This window comes from Pteropus medius, unplaced genomic scaffold, assembly GCF_902729225.1.
Source record: "Pteropus medius unplaced genomic scaffold, Ma_sr-lr_union100, whole genome shotgun sequence".
Lineage (NCBI taxonomy): Eukaryota > Metazoa > Chordata > Mammalia > Chiroptera > Pteropodidae > Pteropus > Pteropus medius.
Window position 1 is genome coordinate 5565153 of NW_024349803.1, and position 18514 is coordinate 5583666.

General features: G+C 37.8%; 1 protein-coding gene and 1 pseudogene across 2 annotated transcripts in view; one reads left to right on the plus strand and one right to left on the minus strand.

Moving 5' to 3' along the window:
* CPNE4 (copine 4) overlaps positions 1-18514 on the minus strand; it is a 412001-nt gene that overhangs the window by 178427 nt on the left and 215060 nt on the right. The gene's annotated exons all lie outside the window — the stretch shown is intronic.
* Positions 1482-1600, plus strand: LOC120582623 (uncharacterized; annotated as a pseudogene).

The following is an 18514-nucleotide window of genomic DNA, read 5'->3' on the forward strand; positions in this document are numbered from 1 at the left end:
AGGAAGGAAGAGAGGAAGGAAGATAATTTTTCAGCTGAGAGGAGAAAAAATCTATATGAGCACTGCTTTAATGCTCAAATAAAAAAATTAGGAGGCCTTTTTGAGTGGAAATAAATGATTGAATTATTATTTATAGTCAATCAATTAGGGAGCAAATGATAGTACTCAAATGAAGTTTCTTCCCTGCTTGGTGAAATATAAATAGTGACCCATCATGATGCCAATTTTATGAAAAATCTTTCTAGCAACTTTGATGTTCTCTTCAAAAGGAATGCAGTTTTAAAAATAAATGATTCCTGTACCTTCCATCAAATCTTCACTCTCCTTTCATGGTTAAACTCAAATATCTTGAAGCCTAAGTTGACTTAAAGTTGCCTATTTCTTCCATATGTTAGAATATTAAGGGGTGCCCAAGAAGATAATGTCTAAACCTATTTTACAGTCTTTCTTAAATTCATTTAGGTGCACTAAACAGTTCATGGACTTGATCTTATTTAAACCTCACAAGAGTTCTAGAATAAAAGTAGTATTATTCTCAATTTTTAGATCAGGAAACTGAAGGTAACAGTAGTTAACCTATCCCATTTTATTCTTTCATTCTTTCAACAACTATTTATAGAGTGCCTGCTCTGTGTCACACCCTATTCTAGTTGAAAATACAACATTACATATAACAGAAAAAGTTTCTGGACTTAAGGAATTCATACCTGAGTGAGAGATACACAATAAACTAAATATGTAAAATATAAAATAATATTAAGTGATTATGTTGTTATAGAGAAAAAATAATAGGGATAGAAAACATTAGGGGAATTGAAGTTTTAAAAAGGATAGACTGAAAAGGCCTAAGACATGTGGGTTAAAGAGGGCTCAAATTCTTTGTTGCTTCTTGTATTAAAAGAGGTCAGTTTACACCTCTATTTACTTATTCTAGAATCTGGGCTGTTCAGTATCTTCTTTAACCAACAGCATTTGGTGGAAGTTATGCTACATCTCGTTGCTAACCAACTTCAAGATGATTGGCAGCTTCCATCTTGTTGTCTTCCTTGCTCTGAGCTTACATGTAATAACTTTTACTACTTTGAGGAGCCATGTTTTGAGCAAGCTCAATCTATGCAGAGCAAGAAGCATGTGGAGAGAAAGACAGAGGTAGAGATACAGAGATAGAGAGGTCCAACCGTCCCCAAGCTGTTCTTATATCCACCTCATTCAAGCCATCCCAACTGAGGTCCCATACACTGGGGTGCAGAAATGAGCTTTCCTCTCTATGTCCTGTCTGATGTCCTGACCCACAGCATCAGCAGATATAACAATAATAAATTGTTGTTATTTAAACCACTAATTCTTGAGGCTGTTTTTTACATTGTGATTGATAACCAGAAGAGAAGATGACTTGAATGACACAAAGAGGGTTAGGGAGTAAGCTATTTTAGGAACAGCATTCTAGGCAGAGAGAATAGCACTTTCAAAGACTCTGAACGGTCTACAGCCATGCTACCCTGAACAAGCCTGATTCTGTCTCATCTTGGAAGCTAAGCAGAGTCAGGCCTGGTTAGTACTTGGATGGGAGACCACCTAGGAAGACCAGCTGCTGTAGGCATAAAAAAAATAAGGGATTGTAAATTGAAAAGGTCTTTGCAATCTGTGAGGTCGACCAAGGGTTGCCTTGCCAAATAAATAAATAAATAAATAGATAGATAGATAGATAGATAGATAGATAGATAAATAAATAACAACAAAGGCTCTGAATGGACATCGAGGGTGAAACAAAATGAAGAGGAGGCCAGTGTGGAACACATTGAATGAAGGGGAGAGTGGAATTAGATCAAACTAGAGAGAGAAAGTGGGAGGCAGGTCATGTATGGCCTTGTAGGCCATTGTAAGGACTTTGAGTGAGATAGGGGTGCACTGGAGGGTTGGAATGGACTAATGACATGGTATTATACATGTTTAACTATTATTCCTTAAGAATCTGTCATCCAAAAGTGGGTACATACTATTGAACAAAACCAACTTAGACATTGACCTTATTAAATTTAAAGAATCCAGCAATTAAGTGTCCGAGCCAGATATAGGTCAGGACCACCTGTCTCAACCAAAGGTTGTGCCCTTAATCACTGCACTATGCCTGGTCAAATCGGTGACTGCTAAACTTCTCCATGACATCTCAGTTCTCGGCTGAGGTTCAGCATCTTAAGATTTTTGCTTAGGATAAACAAGGAACTACTTGCTTTTGTTACTCAAGTTGAGAATTAATATTGAATAGTATGTGGATAAAAAAGAAACTACAGGAGAAAATATTTATCAGCTAGAGTTCAACCACTTTTTTTAAATCATTTTGTGAGGCTTCACTGTTAAAGCTATACTGTGACTGTTCAAGGTTAAGATTGGTGTTGGGGGGAATGAACCGGAAAGAGCACCAATTCTACCTTGAAATTTCTGTGTGAGCCTGAGAAAATCACTTAGCCTCTCTGGGTCTCTAATATCTCACCAGGACAATGAGAGGTATTTTCCAAATGTGTTTTGTGAAACATTAACTGTTAAAATACTGTTTAAAAATGTGCCTGCTTGGATATATGTTGTATATGTGTATGTGTATGTGTTTTGGGAGCGGGAGGGAGTTGTGCCAAATAAGCTGGAAGATTTTGTATATTATGTCCACTTCTTAAAGATCCACAATACTAATTAGCAAATTAAAGACCCTGATAAGTTCTGTAATGCACTTGGGGACTGACTGCACGTAACTAAAACACTATGGTCTTTCTTGACCTCAATGATGCATTTTTATGTCTGTCAACACATAATATGTACCTATCTTATCCCATTGCTGTAAGCTAAGGTTAAATCACTTATTAGATATTAGCATGTCTAGTCTATAGCTGATGCTCAATGTATGTCAGTTCCAGCATCTTGTCTCATCTTTTCTCTTTTCGACCTTAGTTAAAACACACAATTTTCTAGGTCTTTGTTTCTCGAATAATAAGTAAGAGTGAAAAATACATGCTTTCAATATTGTAAATGACAGATGAATATAATGTAGTGCTGCCACTCAGAAATAGTCACCTCTCCGTCTGTGTGGTTTGGGGGAGGACGTGTATCAGAGATAGATGCTATACAATCACCTCATATGGGACAAGAACTTCAACCTCCTTCTTCAAGCTCTTTTTGGAGAGCAAATTAAGTGGGTTAGTATGATGACAGTGCATGTTCTAACGTTTTTCCTCAGGCATTAACAAGTTACTAGTCAGGCACATGACCTAAAGAGGGTAACCAGAAAGAGAGCTGACAATATTAAGAATAAAAATATTAAGAACTAGAGATCCGCTCCTTGAAATTTAAAGATTTGATAAATATTTCATTCCTTTCAGTGAGAAAGCTCAGATAATAGCATTAAAATATCAACTATTTTCCCATTACTTTAGCTACTTTTTTTTTCCTTGACCAAATTTCAATGGGCAAAAGCATATGGTCTTTTTGAAATTACAATTGAACTTGTACATGTCAAGGCAGGAAAGAAAGTCACACACGCACAGAAGTGACTAGACCAATCTCACAAAATTACTGTGGAGAAGGAGGAGGTTAAGGCAGGAAAGAATATATGTACCACAAAATGACTTCTTTTAGAAAATAAAACTGTCTTTTCTTGACCATCTAGAATCTTCCCCAAATATAGTAATGTATGTTCTCCCAAGAAATCCTAGGTTGTTGCATGTGTCCTTAATTATGACAAAGCAGCCAGCCAGTGTTTCTCTTGCACAAGGTATTCTCCTCTTTAAAGTAGACAAGTAATAAAGTATCATGATAAATTTGATTTAGCAACTGACTTAATAAATAACAGGAACCACAGCTGCCACATTCAGGCAGCCTTCATTTTATGTAGCTGATCCAAAGTATAGCTGTCTGAAGTACCTGTCATGATAAACCTGTCCAGTGCTCCTTGTGCTCAAGTGGTGTGATAATAAATTAGGTTGTTATTCCTCCAAATCTTCTACTTATTTCTAGAGTTGTCTCATTGTATTTTAGCTCAAGTTAATGATAACCCTAAATGCAGTATTAGTAGTTATTATTTCTTACTTTAAATAGCGCATAAGTGGCTAATGTTCCCTGGTATAGATAACGTGCTAGGCCAGCTACTGAGATGATGATGGGGAGAACAAAGAGGCCACAGGCCTCCAATCGAATCACGTTTGCCTCCCAGATTTCACCTGTCTCAGGCAGGCAAAAAATCCACAGGAAATTAGTTGCTAACATTTAGAGATAGCACTCTCTTACACTGCTCGTGGGATATATATCTTTTGGAAAAAAACTTAGCAATATGTAACAAAAGCCTTAATGATGTCTATGTTCTTTTACCAAGCAATTTAGTATTTAGGAATTAATCTAAGAAATGTTCAGCACAGCATTTTCTGTAATAGAAGAAAAAAGGAAACAACTGAAATGTCCAATAATATGGGTTTGATTAGTTAATTATGGCATACTCAATATTGTTTCCAGCAAACATTTACATGGTGTGCCAGACTCTCTAAGGAATACAAATTTTAATTTGTTTAATCTCCAAAACCCCAAGAGGCAGTAATGTTATAATCCCAATTTTACAAATGAATAAACTAAGTCACAGGGATTCAAACAACTTGTCCAAGGTCACATACTAAATGGCTAACCTGACATTTGAACCCAGTAGTTGGATACCATAGTCTGCGTTCTTAATCTCTCTGCTGTCTCACAATAAAATACTGTTCCATCAGTACAACTGATATTAGGGATACATATTATTTTATGAAAAAGTGTTCAAAATAGGTGGGCGAATAAATAAAAGCAAGTTACAAAATAGGTTGGACAGCATGACCCCGTTTTTATAGAGAAAAAAGAACAACATATTTATAGAAAGAAAGAAATCTTAAAGGTCTTTCAAGACATATCCAACTATTAACAGTGGTTATTTCTAGGTGGCATCTGTAGGTCCTTCTGAAGTTTTCTTCATGCTTATCTTCTAGTTCTAATCATTGTTACAAATACCATGTATTCAAATGTTAAGCCTCCTTAGAAATCAAAGATATGGGAATTTAAATATAAGAAATATAATTAAATTATGGCATATATTTTGAATTATAAAACTTAATGCTAGTTATATTGTGGTGAAAACAGCACAAATTTTTATGCTTTGCTGCTGGCAGTATAAACTGTCACAACAGCCTATAGGAAGTAGCTGGCAAAATAATTCAAGAGCCATGAAAAATCTTATTTCCTGTTACCCTGTGGTCCCCGCTTCTGAAAATTACCCTATGATCACAAACCAAAAGAAAAAAACTGATTTATGCATATAGTAAGAAATATATAACTAAAAGAATTAATTTGCATGTCCACTGGTGGAACTAGGCAGGCTACCAGGGTTCTGATTTGTACAGCATCCCAGTGGGCTCGTGAGGGAAGACAATAACTAGGCATATTGAAAAGCTCTGAGACTGTTTAACAAAGTCAAGTCCTAGTTCACTAAAGCCAGAAAGCGCACTCAGAAAACAAACAAAATAAATCCAGAAACACCAGTGAATTGTGGGATGGAAGGCTTCTTGAGTATGATGCCTTGTGTTGTCACTGGTTTTGTCTTCAGGGACTTCTTTCAGGCCTGTGAGAAGTGGGCGAAGGCGTCCTCCCTGTTTGGGAACTTGTAGATATTAGTGCAGAAAGGGCCTCTTCCTCCTGAGAACTAAAAATATCACACTTTCCTCTCTCTGTGATAAATAATATTGGAACTAAGATTTTTTTCTCTTTCTGTGCTAAACATTACAGGGAACAAACAAAAGTGATTTAGTTAATCACACTAGGGAATACTTGGGTCAGGAAGATGAGACCGTGAACCAACATAATAGCTTATTTATGAAGACTAATGTCTTCCTTATTGAGTTGTTTTAGGCCATTCACCTTACTGTACCCACCAATCAAAGGCTCCCCAACCTCAACTAGTTCTGTGCCTTGCAAAACCTCCTTATATCACCTAGTCCAGACCCTAATACCTTTTAATTATCCTCCTTTCATCTCCCCATTTGAAACACTCCTAAGACTGTCCAGGCGACATTCTCTTTCACTACAGCAGATCTAATAAACTTTGCTTTCTTGATTAATAGGTTTTTTGGTGGTCTTTCGCTGAGGCAACAATTGACTCTTCTCAGATTAAGGGACAGGAAAGGAAAATGGAAGACAGAGGGACTGATGAGGTGATGGAAGTGACATTGCTGAGGCGAAGGCAAACCCTAGAACCCTGTGAAGGGTAGCCACATCATTACGAAGGCAGGAAAAGAAGAGGACTATGTGGAAGAAGGGCTGACGATCCCAAGCATGGGGAAGCTGTATCAATTCACTGACTGTTGGAACCAAATGGCACAAGGAAGAGAACATACACCTTGAGGAGATCTCGTAGCAGCAGCTTCAGGGCTGCTGAGCTTCAGGGTGCCCAAAGAGAATATGCGAATCCTACAGGGCTGGTGACAGGGCAAGGGAGGAACTTGGTAGGCTAGGGTTTCGGGGACTCCAATCGTTAGAGTTCAGAGCTAGAGGTCTAGGACTGCTACTGACTACACTGTGGGTCAGGGGATGGTGACCTCTGACGCAGAATCGCCTGCATTCAGACCCTGGCCCTGCCACTCCCTAGTCGTGTGACTTTGGATAAGTATTTATCAATAGTCCAATCATTCTAAACCTCAGTTTTTTCCTCTGTAAAATGAAATTACAGATAATATCTGATTTATAGAGTTGCTTTGAAGATTAAATAAGGTAGTTGGTATAGTACCTGGCAATGGTAAGTGCTCAAGAAGTGTTATCGTTTATCTATTATTACTTTATTATTATTATCCCCTTGGTGAAATTCTTCCAGATGCCAGAAGGGGAAAATCAGGAAGCTTAGTCAAAGATAATCATTATAGCAAAAAAAATTAGAAATAAGCAGTGGGGTGATGGTAAATTTGCAATATTTGCCAGTTTTCATTGTGTAAAGACTCCCACCATGGCCAATGGCAAGCTATGAATTTGAAATCATTGAACCCAGAGTAGGGAAGAGATGAATAATGAGTCTGCATGAGCGAGTTAGTACAAACAGGCTGAGCACACCACTGGGAAGAGGCTTAAAGATCTGCCAAAGCAGAATGGTCAGTAGGATGTCCCTTGATAACGTGATGTTAAGAAAATTAGAATTACAAAGACTAGATACAGTTCCACAAAATGCTTATGACAATAAAATAAATTAAGATTCAAAATCATATCTGTATTGAGATGGTAACTGACAGGTTTCCATGAATCTAAGACACACAGTTTTCCCAGTTTTGATGATTTTCTGTACTCGTGATGCAATTTACAATCCACATTTAATGTTTCATTTTTTGTTGTTGTTCGGAAATGCAGTTAATAAATCAGTGATGGCTCTAAAGTAATGCTGCTGTAGAATCAACGATAAATGACAGATAAATTGATGCCAATATCAGGACTGGGACAGGCAAAGAATACAGCGAAGTGAAACAGTTTGATTTGTTGTTGAAGCAAAGCTGTAAGTAAATTTTTTCTTTCATTTGGATGCCTGCTAATGTTGTGTACATAATAAATAACAAAACTTTAAAACAGAGTCCAAACCTGAGTGTAAATGCTTTTGTGCAAGGAAGGAAAGTCCTTTCCCTCCCTCCCTTCCTCCTTCCCTCCCTTCCTCCTTCCTTCTTCCATCCGTCCTTCCTTCTTCCTTCTTTTTTTGCTTTCTTTCCTTTATCAATTTTCCTTGTTTTCTTTTTTCTTTTTTTGCTTTTGTCTTTGGTCTGTAGCTTATCTATGATATCTAATTGCAAGGTAGTAAAAGTGCACAGTATGGAAAGTGCTGTGTGTGTGTGTGCATGTGTGTGTGTGTGTGTGTGTGTGTTCTGCATATGTATTATACTTAGATATTTAGTAAAAGAGCTCCATCACTTCTCGGCTTGGTTTACCCTCTATCTGGGAGCAATGTGCTGTATTGAGATATATATTTAGAGCTGGCCCTTTAAAGAAAGTTGAAGAAAACCAGTTCAGACTACTGAAAAAATAAGAAGCACTCAATAATGAAGCTCTGGGCCTATCTGAGCTCAGTGAATGGCATTTTTTATATGAATAGCTCTGTTGGCTCCCTTCAGCTTGGCTAAGGTACTGGTAGGAGGGGTGGGGGAAAGTCGTGACCTCTTTTTTAAGTAAGGAAAAAATATTGTTTATGCTATCAGACTTGAAAGGAAAAAAAATCACAACCACAATTCTCCCTCCTTCTTCAGTGGATATATCTTCAAAACAAGAGCTTCAGATCCAATCTGTCTACCAAAAAGATAACTTTGAGCTAGAAAGACTTCTTTTCAATTCCCCAAATCCCCATTCCCCAAACACGTATACTCAGATTTCAGTTTTTAGGAAAAACACATTATGAGTGTTTGCATCTAGAAAGTCGAGTACTCTTATTAAACAGAGCCTTCAAGTCATTGTTTCATTTGGGAACCAAGTCTCCAGTTTGTGGATTATTTGGGGTTAAGCTTATCTGTTCCTTTGCTTCATTTCTCTGGTTAAGGAGAAGACAGGGAAAGAAAAGTAGCTCACTGCAGCTATTGACTAAGATATCTGGAATCCCAACACTTGATGGAAGAGGAGGGTAAGACATCATTTTGTTAGGCTTAAGCAATTCTGCATGTATTGGAAATTTCAATACCCTCCTGCTCCCACCATTCCTGCAGAAAATCAAGGGCTGGTTTTGAGGAACGTTTGCACCTACTTATTCTAGAACCTAATCCTGATTTGGTGGCTTGTCCAGGCTACTTAAGAGAGATTCTGTTAAAGCCCACTAATTCCAATTTTACATTTTACAAGAAAAGGTAGAGACTTGAACAAAATCATATCATAAATGTAATAACCTGAGTATAGAATGAATCCATTCATGGGAATATTAAATGAGAAATCCTCTTTTTTGTAAAGGCCCTTCATGTTGATCTTTTCTTCCCACCCAGTGCTCTTTTGGTTCAAATAGAATCTCTCAATTTTTAGAAACTGCAGCACTTGTAGGACCTTGAACTGGCCGAAACTCAGTTAACACTGTCTGCAAAAACCACTCTAATCAGAGGGATCCAGAGCGATGTTTGCTGAACAGCTTCATGTGAAGCAGGTGGGGAATGGCTCCCTCTCAGCTGTCGAAACGTCTGGAAAAAAAACCAGAATTGATTTCCTTCAGCTGTCGAGGATGATTTTGCCTTGTTTTTTATCCTCTGCACCATGAATTCAATGCCACACTTCCCTGCAGTGCGACCAGATTGAGCATGAATACTGAATGAGTCTCCTGGAAAGAAACTTGAGCCCCAATGATACCAGTTAGAGAGAAAGGCTACCTCCACCCATCAAAGTGATTTGCTTATTCAAGGGAAATTTGAGGTCCTTTGTATCTTACATAAGCTAGAAAAAGACGTTTTGAATATTTCATAGCCCTGACAATTGGGCAGAGTAAACTGTTACTGTGTTATATTTTGGGGTATATACTGGCATGAATGTGCACCAATATCCACAAACCTTGACCTCATCCAGTCTATGTTCATCCACGGGTGCTGTCAGAGATACCCATATTCTGTTGCCCATGGAATTTTCTGGTGCTTATGGATTTCCTAGTATTAGGGGAGGTAACTTACTTACTTCAACGATCCTCTTTTTGAATATGCATCATCAGAGGGCAGCTCAGGGAGGGGGATTGGGAAGCTCTAAAATTAATTTGCTACCCAGTGAAAATATAGAAACACTACTGGTGGGTGTCTCCTTCAGGGTTGTAGGAAGATGTGGAGAAAACTCGAGTGCCCGGTACCCTTCATCTGACAAACCAAGAGGCATAACTGTCTGTAAAGGAGGGTGTCCAATTGTGTGAAGAATATATATTAAACCTAACAGCTACTTTTGGAGATAAGATAACTGACAGCTGATTGGTCTGCACTAAAAAAGAAAGATTTAAGCTCTTTCTTATAAGTTAGTGAGGAGCCTAATGTGAATTATGTCCAGAGAGGAGACCTCCAAACAACAATGATAATAATCTGTCTGGGGAGAGGGAGTGGGAAATCCTGCCATCAACAAGTGGTCATGGGACAGCTGAAAGGAAACATGTAAGAACAGATAAGACTGTCAGTCTATACAAAAAGTGTCTTTCTGCATTTCTGTCTGCTCATTTTCTTCTGATCTTCTTCCCTGAATGACCAGTCTTATTGGTCCTAGAATTTACATGGTAGCAGGGCGATCCACTTGGTCACTACTAATGGAGTCAAGTGAGTGCTCCTCCTCCTCTACTTTGAGTTGGACTATGAATAATTATTTGTATGGCTCTCTGTAAAAGTCAAATGATTAGAATTGCATTGGGATATGAGCATTTCTTATTTCCTCTTACGTACATTTCTCTCTCTCTCTCTCTCTCTTTTTTTTTTTTTTTTTTTTTTATTTTTTTTTTTTTTTTTTTTTTTTTTTTTTTTTTTTTTTTTTTTGCCAAAAAAGACCAAAGAAAAACCTTCAATTTATCCTCAGAGTTAAACTACTCTTGGTCTGAGCCCCAAAACACTCAGCATGAGTAGTTCATGATGCATTTATTCCAACAATGGTGCAAGAACCTCAAGCCTTTGGAGGACTTCAGTTTATTCAGTTCCTATATGTATGTGGTTTCTGTTTATTCTCACAGCTCAAAACAACCCAGCCACCATGTAGATTCACAAGCAGTTGTTGAGTTCTAGGTTTGTGTTAGTATATTATAGATGTGAAAGGATTTAAAATGGGGGTTTTCCTATTGTCCTGGAATTACCTCAGGCTGAGGACACAGATGTCAAGTAACCCATATTTTAAAGAGAGGAGTAGATTGGGGGCCAGACATCCCTTCTGAGGATATGACCAAATCTTTAATCATCACTACCTCCAATAGAAACTTAAGAGTGGAGAGAAATTCCATGAAGTACTGGAATTGTTCTTATTGTTTGATGGGAATGTGGTAACTTTCCTCCCTCTATCAAAGGGAGGTAGAGCTTCATTCTACAAATCCAGTGGAGCAGAGTTACTGCAAGAGAGCTCTCCTCAGAGACTGGAGAGATTGGCAAGAAGGAGAGACACGTATCATGATCCTTGGTCGAGGACCTGCTTATGCAGCAGGCTTGTTAATATTCCCTTGGTGCCTATTTGAGCAGCGAAAAAAGAAAATTGGGGAGGAAAGCAGGAGCATCAAGGACACTCACCATTTGGTGTGGCAAAGATGAGTGACTTTTCTGTTGGTCAGGTGGCTATCCTGGAAGGCAGACAGCATTGAGCTGTCTTGAATCTACGCCACTCTTGAGGGCTGACACCTGGAGGAGGCTCCAGGAGATCTGGTAAACGAAATCCTCTGGAGGCAGCGATAAAGGTATAGCTTGAAGAGGACTGGGGTCCTCTTCTCAGTGCTTATAACCACCTGCTGGTATATAAGCCTCAAAGAGAAATTTCCAAAGCTGATATCCTGAGATTTCTGCCACTTTATGATGAGTTTAGTCTCTTGCCACCCAAAGTTCTCATTAAATATCTCAATTTGGATCCCTGAATCTAAACTGCTAAAAACTTCATGCCTTTCACAAGCTATTTACTGGAGTTGTCTGCCTACGAAAACCTGTAGAAATCATGTATTTTTTCAGAAGTTGAATATTTCATTTTATCGATCAAACCAGAATGCATGAAAATCTATTTATGAAAGTAATGGCTAAAAGCAATGTCTGATAACCATCACAGTCTTTATTTTTCATTTATAATTCCTTATTTCTACATGTTCATTTATAAAAGTTTTAAGAAGTATATCTGACTTTTTAAATGCTGTATCCTTGTCTAGTGCAGTCTGCTGCATAATAGATGCTCAATGAATATTTGTTGAAGAAACAACAAAAAGCTTTTTTAAATGCCACAAATGAACATATACAAGTTATAAGACATACAGCACTTATTTATTTATTTTAACTGGTAATAAAAAATTTTGAATCTGGAATCCATACTGATTTTTCAAAGTCCTCATTCTGATTAGGTTGATCCTATCTGAAAATGGTTTCATCTCAAATACCTGTTGCAGTTAGAGGTTAGCATCAGATTTTAATTTTCTTTCCCAGTATACTAATTTCCAGATACAATAATTCCTGCTAATGGATCAATACTTAGTTCAATTGATTTTAAGAGAGTTAGAGTCATTTTTTGAGCTGTCACCAGTACTTATCATCAATAAGCAAATGACCAGACAATGGAAGGAGATGTCCCAGGAGATTTAACAGGTTTCTCATCCCTCAAAGTAGGATCCTTGTTTAACCACTGGACCTGAACCGCTACTGGAAGCAACACCACAAAGCTTGGCTGGACCACCTTCATTGTGACTGAGAGGAAAGAACGACAAAGAAACGAAGGCTATGTGTGGCCCATACCTTCAGCAGACCAAGTATAGCGCCTTGTGGATAGTAGGTGCTCAGCAAACATATGTTAAGCGAATGGACAAATTTTATAGTAAGTATTAATTGCTATTAACAAGGAACTACAGAGTGAGATCTCAAGAGTCCTGAAACACTAAATATGGTTACAGAAGCTCTGTCAGACAATGTCCATTGAGTATGTTAACTAGAATGCAACATCGCTATGCTAGCCGTTATGTTAGTGTAAGAAAATTCCACTTAGAGTTCCTTGGCAGCATCAAAATCACTAGATGCATCTCCTCCCCAGCAGACTCATCAGAGAGCCACAAATGCAAGAAGCCCTAATTGTTACTTGAAACCAAAATTGTTGATACGAAGTCACCTGCTCTTTCTATTCAGATTTATGAAACACAGATGGCTGAGTAACGCCCTGTCAATTAAAAGGAATGAGTGCAGTGGGGCAGGATGCTTATCGACCCAGGATCTTATAGCGCATGTGATTTAATATTAGCATATTCCTTCCATTATGTTCCCATTGGCATTTTGTTCCTTTAGTGAACTTGTGATTTGTAGGCTCATCATGAATGTGCATGAGGAAAACCTGGACTTGAAGCTGCCCTAGTGAGCACTGTCTACTGAATGCTGGGCTCCTCTTGGCTTAATGTGTGTGCTATTTATGTATACCCTTAACAGACACATCATGGGAGAAGGTATGTCTGGTAATAAGATGGATTAGTTGCTCTTTGAGAACTTTATCTCAACAAGTTTAGAATATGATTCCAAATTCTATCACCGGATTCCATAAGAACTAACAAATGAGCGATCATCTAAATATTTATTTAAATCTTTTTAGAACAAACTGAATTTTTTGACTAAACTAACTCATGGGGAAATTACAAAAGGGTAGCGTTAAACACTTTATTGAGTGTCTAGTACTTATTAGGCAGCACAGAACATCATAGAATCTTAGTGCAGGCAAAATCCCTTGCCCTCAATTTGGAATTTCATAACCTGCTAAGTGAGGCAGTATAATAGAGAAAAGCCAGCCACGTGTTTTGTTAGGCCAGTATTTTAATCTCTTTAGAGAGAAATGTAAAGAATTTTAGGGAAGATTCTCTATCTAGCTTCAGCAAGAATGTAATTGTTTTATTTTAATAAGTGCACAAATTAATGTTTGCTTTTAAAATGATAAAAGCAATATATGATTATTAACAAAGATTTGGAAAAGATTGAAATGTAAAGAAAAACAAGCACCCACAATTCAATCTTGCACACAGTCATTGTAGCATTTTGACATATTTCATATCATCCACTTTGTAATATTCTTTATCAAAAGAATCTCGTTTGGTTCCGGATTTTTAATAATTGTAAAATCTTACATTCTATTTTCCAGTTCATGTTCTAAAGTGAATATTCTAACTTGCTATAAAACTCTTTACAAATGCTTTAAATGGCTACAAAATATTGTATGAAATGGGTAAACGAAAATTTACCTAACCATTTTCTATTGCTGGACATTTTGGGTAGCTTTCGAATGTCTGTTCTTTTAAAATAAGAGGTGATGAATATCTTTGCATTCGAAATTTTCGTTTGCTATTTATGAGTTATCTCATTAGAAATGATTCCCTGAAGCATATTATTGTTTATAAACATGTGACCGAACTACTTTCCAAACAGTTGCACGGGTGAACACTTTTATATCTCAACGTGCAAAATGTGCGAACTAAAGTATTTAGCTGTCTGCAGTTGCACATAAAGGGAAAACGTTTTCCTAAATATTAACTAGTTAAGCCACTTTGGATATTTTATACCCAAATATGTGTTTAGTAGTATATTTATCTTTCAAATATTATCGCTGAGTTATTATGGAAAGACAGAGTGAAGAGGGAAATACAATAACTTTGCTTTAAAAAATTGCATCCAGTAATAAAGTACCCTAAACATAATAATTTCTATTAAATATTTCTTGATCATTTTTCAGTGAAATAAAAGAAAGAATATTAATAGAACTTATAATGTTAGGGTGACTGCATTTTTAATTTTTTAGGACAATTCTGGTTTCATGTGACTTTTAGTTCTTCCAATGAGAAAAGTTTATCAAATTTATAACTAAAGGGATTTTAAACCATTTATTGGTCCTTTAACTTCAGAAAACTGAATAGCATAATATCTTTCAGGACAAGTCTGTTAACTTGCAATATATATGGAAGGTGAACATACTATGTTGACTTAAAATCAGAATATGTGGTCTGATGAGTGATCATAGCAGCGCTATGCACATAGCAGATGAAAATTACCTGTTCATGGTTAATTTTTGTCCCTCAGAATCTTGGGTCATCTTTCAGTTTTGTTTTTTGTTGAACAAGTAATTCCCTAAGGTGGGAACTGTACTGGGCTTAATATACTGATTTTTCAGTAAGTCATACTTGAATCTATTATTTCAAAGAGATAGGTAAGTGGCTTTGTTAGAGGTTTGATGGCAGAAGATCCTACAAGAAGAAGGCAGTTGACTATCATGTACAAAGACACAAGCCTTTGTTTAATCTTCCAGCCAATTTAAAACTTTAGGAGGGAGACAATACCTAAAACTGTCCTGTCTGAGCTTGCTGATTTTGTCTTTTGTTGATCTTCACAACAATCTTATGAGTTAAGTTTTGTTTTCTCTACCTGTCAGATAAGGAAACTGAGGCTCAGTATCACCAGACACTTGATTACCTGCCCTCTAGCCATTCCTCCCTTTTCCCTTGCTAATAGAATTCTAGGTTTATCCGGTTGGCAGGGTCCTCATGGAAGGTAGGCTCCCACCCAGAGGTGAAGCATAGCATGACTGGTCAAAAGCCCAAATGGTAACCTTATTCTTTTTGGTTAGAAATTGGTTTAGAGGTGAGCCTCTATGTAGTTCCAACCAAAAATACAGCAGGGGAAGTCTGTTGAGGAGCTTCTGCAATGTTTTCTACCCTAAAAAAAAAAAAAAAGAAGAAAAGAGAAAAGACCACTTTTCTTCCTATGGACACAGACAGAAGAATCAAAACATAATTTCTTGAGCTATGGCCGCCATCTCACTATAATGAGGAACCAGCCTAAATGTGAAAGCCAACATGTTTTGAATAGAGGAACAAAAGAAATAAATAGCTGAATGGAAGTATGTCAGACTAAAAAGCAAGACAAAGAGGCAACCATCCAAATGGGAGAAGATATTTGCAAACAACGCCTCCAATAGGGCCTAATGTCCAAAATGTACAAAGAACTCATACAATTCAACAATAAAAAAAAAAAATCCAATTAAAAAATGAGCAGAGGACCTGAATAGACACTTCTCCCAAGAAGACATACAAATGGCCAAGACATATAAAAAGATGCTCAACTTCACTAGCTATTAGGGAAATGCAAATCAAAACAACAATGAGACATCACCTCACACCTGTTAGAATGGCTATCATCAACAGGACAAGCAATAACAAGTGTTAGAGAGGTTGTAGGGAAAAAGAACCCTCATGCACTGCCGGGGAATGTAAAAATTGCTACAGCCACTATGGAAAACAGTATAAAGGTTCCTCAAGAAATTTAGAGTTACCATATGACCCAGCAATCCTTCTTCTGGGTATTCTACCCTCAAAATTTGAAAACATTTTTTCAGAAAGATATATGCACCCCGATGTTCATTGCAGCATGATTCGTGGTGGCAAAGACATGGAAACAACTGAAGTACCTTTCAGTAGATGATTAAATAAAGAAGATGTGGTACACATATACAATGGAATATTACTCAGCCGTAAGAAAAGATAAAATACTGCCATTCATGACAACATAGATGAATCCTGAGATTTTCATGCTAAGTGAAATAAGTCAAAAAAAGTTGAGAACCATATGATTTCACTTATGTGTGGTATATAAAACTGAAAGCAACAAATGAACAAGACAAACAAAAACTCAAACACACAGATAACAGTTTAGTGGTTACCAGAAGGAAAGGTGGGTTGAGCGAGGTAGATAAGGGTAAAGGAGGTCAACTATATGGTAATGAAAGGAAATTTAACTTTGGGTGGTGAACACACGTTGCAATATACATATGATATATTAGTGAATTGTACACTTGAAACCTATTTGATTTTATTAACCAATGTCACCCCCAATAATCTTAATTTAAAAAGAATAAGAACCTGGGTTTGTAGAAACATTAATAATTAATAATAATTAATAAATAGTTGAGTATTCTCTTACTTGCAGTCAAAAGCATTCTAGATGGTAGAGTGGCAGAGATGAGATAAACCCAATCCTGCCTGGCCACAAAGCCTATAAAATTAACAAGTCAATGCCATCTGGAGGGCTGTGGGGAAGCCTCTTTGGTGTTTCAGCTTTGGGGGCTGCTATCAAGAAGTAGAGGGAAGCTAAGCCAGGGAGAGCCCATTGTGCCTTCCACTGCTCCCCTCACCTCATTTTTTTAATATACAGAAGATCTAACCTGAATTCTCTAGATTTGCACTATGGGACACAGGTAACAATGAGAGATGGAAATGATGCCTGACAGTCCTGAATCTTTAGGTTCTGTTTTCTATGGATCAGAGTTCCTGCTGGCAATCTGCAGAGGGCCAGAGAGCAAGTTGTAAAAGAAATCCGGAAATGTTCCTGCTGGAAAACAAGGAGAGTTCAGGGCTCTCCATTTCCTTTTCTTTCTTTATTTGTCTCAATCCATAATCTCAGACATCAGAACTAAAAAGTGAAGGAAACAGTACAAATGTCATGGCTTCTCTGTGTTTGGGAAAAGATCAGAATGTACTACTAGTAAGAGAGGCCTTTGTGGGTAGAGCACATCAGGAAAATACATGCATAATAAATGCATCAGCCTAAACAGGCTGTGGGGCTTCCTGGGTCCTCATGCACATATGTGGTCCAGAGGTAGATACTTATGATGGCAGCAGACAAATGGTTACTCACCCTTCCAGTCTAGGGTCCTGGTGTCCTCCTCCAGGGTGGAGGGTCCTTTTTCATGCCTGTCTCTTCTCTCTTCCCTGACTTTCCCTAGAGTATCTTTCTGACCTGGTCCCTGCCTCATTCCATCTCGACTTCTCACTAGCTTTCCAAGAAGCTTTCCAAGACAACCAAGCATCTTAGTTAGGTGAAGATATGTCAGCCTCTTCATGTATTTGTCATGGACCTGATATCAGTGGAGGCAATTCCATCTCCTTCGATAAAATTATTTCCCTTCTCATAGGTCAGGAAACCAAGGCTCAAAGATTTGAAGAAATGTTTTGAGTTTCACTGAGAGCAAGTGGCAGAGGGAGTCTGTGCTCTTTCCACTGCTTCAGGACCTTCCAAAGGCCTGATCGGAGGCTTCAAGAAACCTGAGCTTGCAACAGGAAAGGGAGGAGCCTGATAGCATCTTGGCTGAACATTTTTCACCTCGGCATCCTATTGCCACCCAGCAGGGATAAGGAGAGAGGGTCATGATGGGAATTTTATTTCAGACAAAACCATTCCAGTCAGCTTCAAATAGATGCATTGAGGCCAAGCGAGAGAGATACCCCTAGAGATAAAGCAGATGCCAATTTGGGAAAAGCACTGCACAAAAGCACTTAGACTAGAAGCAATCAACATCTCCAAAAGCTAACATATTTTACACAAACCATTGAAAATGGGGCCTCCTAAACTAATATATTGCATCTACTGCATTTTGTTGGACAATGGCCTTTTGTTCATCAGAGCTGACAGTTGATCAAGGACCTTTCTTCGGAGATAAAGTAACTTCTGTCCTCCCCATTCACCTGACATACACATATTTAGAGAGACCTGTTAAACATTAAGAAGTACATTGAAGCAGGTGTATAGATGGAATTAAAGAGTGACAGGGTAATTCATTGAGTTTTATATTGGTTACTGCTACTCCTGTCCCCTAGTAGCTCAAAAAGGTTGGCTAGAGGCTGCTGTTTCCATATTTTCTAACTGGAGGTGTTCTTTCTATCCTCAGAGCAGAACCATTGGACTAAACCCTACCTGCAGACTTCACCTTATCCAAGATATAAGAATTCTAAAACATACACATTAATCTTCCTGAAACAGGGATTCATCTTACAGTAAAGATGCAGCTTTAATGTGGAAGTCGT